The 4,280-nt window shown below is 43.6% G+C and overlaps 1 non-coding gene across 1 annotated transcript; it reads left to right on the forward strand.

The window, feature by feature from the left end:
* The first annotated feature begins 2,202 nt into the window (after positions 1-2,202).
* Trnaa-ugc lies at positions 2,203-2,274 on the forward strand. Its single transcript has one exon. It is a non-coding gene; the product is annotated as a tRNA-Ala (tRNA).
* The last annotated feature ends 2,006 nt before the right edge of the window (positions 2,275-4,280 follow it).

A 4,280-nucleotide genomic window follows, 5' to 3' on the forward strand; every position in this document is an offset into this window, starting at 1 on the left:
TTAAAGGAGGAAAAGCTCAGAAGCTCCCTTAGGGTTTCTTCAATTGTAAGCCAGAAGCAGGCCAAGTTAACATGTCCATTAATCCTCTCTTTATGCTGTGTCACTGAAATATAAAATAGGAGTCTGGGGATGAGAGCCAGGATTAGCATATTTGTCTAAATATCGGGTACTATCACCAACACTTGCAAAAAGAACACACCCATTATCTTCAAAAGAGGATCCTATTTCCAGACATAGATTACAGAGAAACCCATATTTTTAGGGGATGAGTAGTCTGGAAGAAAGACTAAAACTTTAGAAAAGTATCCAATAATGTGGTATAATCTGAATATGGTTAAAGACATATAGCCTTTTAATTTCTGAAAAAAAAACCACAAAAGAAAAGCATGTGTTATTGTTAATTTCTAAGAATTCAATAGACAGCTAATTTTCTCCAGGTGCAAAACAATACAACGAGAAAGTATTCTGAGACTTTTCTAATAGTGATTTTTACTTTTATTTTTGTTTTCACTTTGTTTCGTTTTGAGACAGGGTCTCCCTGCAACCCCAGCTGGCCTGGAACTCACAGAGATCCGACTGCCTCTGTCTCTCAAGTGCTAGGATTAAAGGTGTGCACCACCATACCCAGATTTCTAATAGTGATTTTTTTTTTTTTTTGTCTTTTTGAGACAGGGTCTCCCTGTAGTCCCAGCTGACCTGAACTCACTATGTAGACCAGGCTAGCCTTGAACTCACAAAGATCTGCCTGCCTCTGCCTCCCAAATGCTGGGATTAAAGGCGTGCACCACCACACCCAGCCTCTAACAGTGACTTTTACTGTAGCATACCACCAAGATAATCCTCCCTGTCTTTGCACACAGACAAGCAAACACCCACAGGTCTCAGCTCTGAGTGTGGTACCTTCCTAGATGCTCCTCCATAGACACCTGTCACTCATCAGGTCCTGTTGTTTCTCTAAAAATCTCATGAGTGAACTGAAAGAACCTCTGTGTTAGACAACTCACACCTTGCCAATTACAGAAGAGGCCTGTGCTATGAACACCTGCAAAGGTTCATTTATGGGCAAAGTTACTAGCCTCTAGAAATCTAGTGCCACAAAATGAATTTCCTTTTGCTGTTCTCCTGTAGTTCAAAGAACAGTTTTAATAATGTTAAATACTAGGGTTCAAGAACTATCTAGGAGCAAAAGAGTTTACTTCCAGCCAGGTGTGGTGGTGTACACCTTTAATCCCAGCACCGGCAGAGGCAGAGGCAGGTGGATCTCTCTGAGTTCAAGGCCAGCCTGGTCCACATATTGAGTTCCAGGACAGCTGGGGCTACAGGGAGACCCTGTTTCAAAAAGACCCCCCCCAAAAAAAGTTTACTTCCTTCTTACTAATGTTTGTAATCTTCACATCTCTAAGTATACTCTTCAGTCTTTATTCATTTTGTAGGTATTTATAGCTACTGATTCTTCACAAATCCCTGGCCAAAGGCCTGGTAATTGCCTGAGGTCAGGGTGGAACATTCTCATAAGGGTGCCCAGAGCTGTTTCACTTTTTTCACCTTCCAGTCTTCTGTTCCCCAGAGAGTTATTAATCCTTCCTGGCTTCTGCACTTCTTCCAGTGGGAATGCCCTGTTGGTTTTTCTAAACGTAAATGCTCCCTTAAACTTTGTTACTTTTATCCCTTAAATCCTATCTTTAGTCTCATTCTCCTGTTCAACCCTTACTGTTACCCCCTAAGCTGTTTTAGATTGTGAACGTCTTTTTAGAACTATTAACCAGGTGTCCTAAATTAGATAAATTAACCTGGGTGCCAAGACTAGGAAAAACACAAAGAAAAGCTGAATGGCTCCCTCAGTGTTCTTCTGGTCCTGCTTTCTTCCACTAACTCCTGCCTTTCATATCCTGACTGGGCAAACAATAAATACGAAGTCAATTGAGTGGGAAAAGTGACGTTCCCATCGTTTTGTGTCTCAAGTGAGAGAATTCTGGAAGACATCAAGAGAATTAGGAACTTGATTCCTTGCCAGGCACAATAGAGGGAGACGCTAAGGACTGGAAGGGCCAAAGCCCAAAGCTACTGCGGTTATGTTGCACACGAAATCTTGGTCTTTATTCCAAGTCCTCAACTCCAAGAATTGTATCTAAAACCTGTTCCCAAGCATTGGAGACTAGATTCCATTTCTAAGCAAGAACTAAGGGGGCTCGTTTGCTGGTGGGGGGTGTAGCTCAGTGGTAGAGCGCATGCTTTGCATGCATGAGGCCCCGGGTTCGATCCCCGGCATCTCCACTTTTGGTCTGAGTCCTAATTTCTCAATAAACTTAAACTACGAAAGAACTAGAGGCATACGTCAGTGGAAGAAAGCCTGAGCCCTGACTCCACAGGACCTACTGCCAGCCCCACGGGGCACAATCCAGTACTCAACGGCAGTGAGAGACATGGCTGCCGCGCTTCTGAGAAGCAAGTCTTTGAGTATGAAACATGCAAGTACTGACCTAATTTTTCATGGTCTGAGTTCCGAGTTCACAAGAAACAAATACTCTGCTGTTTGAGAGCCGTATGTCGGAAGACAAGGGAACGGCTTCTCCCTCTTCCCAAGTGGGGATGGGAAGTGTGGCCTCAACTCCGCCCTTGGAAGTCCTGAAGATCACCCAGGAGTGTGCCTGACAGTGTCCTGGCCGGGCGACCCCAACATCTCCAGTCATCGCGGCAACACTAAGGTAGTCAGGAGCTTCTTGCAGGAAGCGAAGGGCCTTCTGCTCAAGTTGAACCGTGATGGGCGTATTTTTATTTCGGACACAGACACGCACCCCTGGTAGGCACCCAGGATGCTCCTCGCCCGCCCAGCAGTCCAGACCTTGTGCCAGCCCCGACTCCCGCTGGCTTCTCCCCCTTCTCTTTCTCCTCCTTTAGTCTTCTCCCATCACCTCTTCCTCCCCTGCCCCGGCCCGCGGGGTCTGGAACGAGGTACCTGGATTGGGGGGTGGGGCCGTGGATGAGGCAAGCGACAAGAGAAATGGAGACAAGACAGGGCTCTGATCAAGTCTTGTTTATTGCAGCTCAAGCATGGGGTTAAATAGAGAATGAAAACAAAGGAGCAAAGAGTGAGTAATCATTTCAGCCAGAACACAGGGGCCCAGATATACCCTAAGGGAGGAATCTATTGATTAACGGAGAACAGGGCTATACACTGGAAAGGAGAACAAGGCCGTGGGCCAAGGTTGTGGGCCCCGGCTATGAGCCAAGGTTGTGGGCAGAATGGAGAGGTCACCAACTCAGGTCTGTCAGCAGTTTTGAGAAATGGCTGAGCCTCAGGCTCCCAACACTCCTCCTCCTCTTTCTCCCTTCTCCTAAAGAGTGCATCATTTTTTATGACATTTGGAAGAGCTCTGCTTACCCCCAGATAGCAATTTTTCTGTTCTTCCTAACAGTTTAAAATTTATACCCATGATTCACTTAGAGTTAATTTTCACACAAGGTGTGAGAGTTAGATTATCATTCATTCATTTCCCCCTGAAAGCCTAAACGTTCCAGTACCATTTCTGAAAAGTTCATTTTTCCTTCACAAAATTACTTCTGCCACTTTGTAAAAACAACCACACACAGACACACACAAAACAAAACAAAGAACCAAAAAACATTTGGTAATATCTGTGTGGGTTTATTTCTCTATTCTAGCCTATTAACCTATGTGTCTGTCTCTGTCTTAACCACAGTCTCACATGATAGTAGACAGAGAAATCAGAGTGGTCTTGTGTTATATTCCTTAGGAGAATTTCAGCTAAGTTCAGCTACTATAATTCTTTGACTTCCTATATACATTTCTGAATTACCTTGTCCATATCTAAAAAATATCTTGCTGGATTTTTAAAAATTTTTTAATTTATTATTATTTTGTGGCCCTGGAGCATACTAGCCAAGCACTCTACCACTGAGATACACATCCAGCTCTTGCTGAGATTGTGATAAAAATTTCATTAAACCTATATGTGAACAACTTTGCATGCTGAGTCTTGCAAACTGTGACACAATGTATCTGTTTACTTAGACCTTCTTTAACTTCTTTTATCAGTGTTGTGTACATTGTTTGCTTTTCAGAATGTCTTGTTCATTGTTAGAGATCTTGTTCATAATGTCTTTATCTAGCACAAACTTCAAATTAGATCTAGTTCAGAGATCTCAGAAATAAGACTTTGTGCCAGATATTAGATCACCATCTTTAAAAAAGGACTATAGCTGGTCGTGGTGGCACATGCCTTTAATCCCAGCACTCAGGAGGCAGAGGCAGGTGGATC

The sequence above is a fragment of the Nannospalax galili genome, unplaced genomic scaffold, assembly GCF_000622305.1.
Source record: "Nannospalax galili isolate Female #2095 unplaced genomic scaffold, S.galili_v1.0 scaffold813, whole genome shotgun sequence".
In the NCBI taxonomy this organism is placed as follows: domain Eukaryota; kingdom Metazoa; phylum Chordata; class Mammalia; order Rodentia; family Spalacidae; genus Nannospalax; species Nannospalax galili.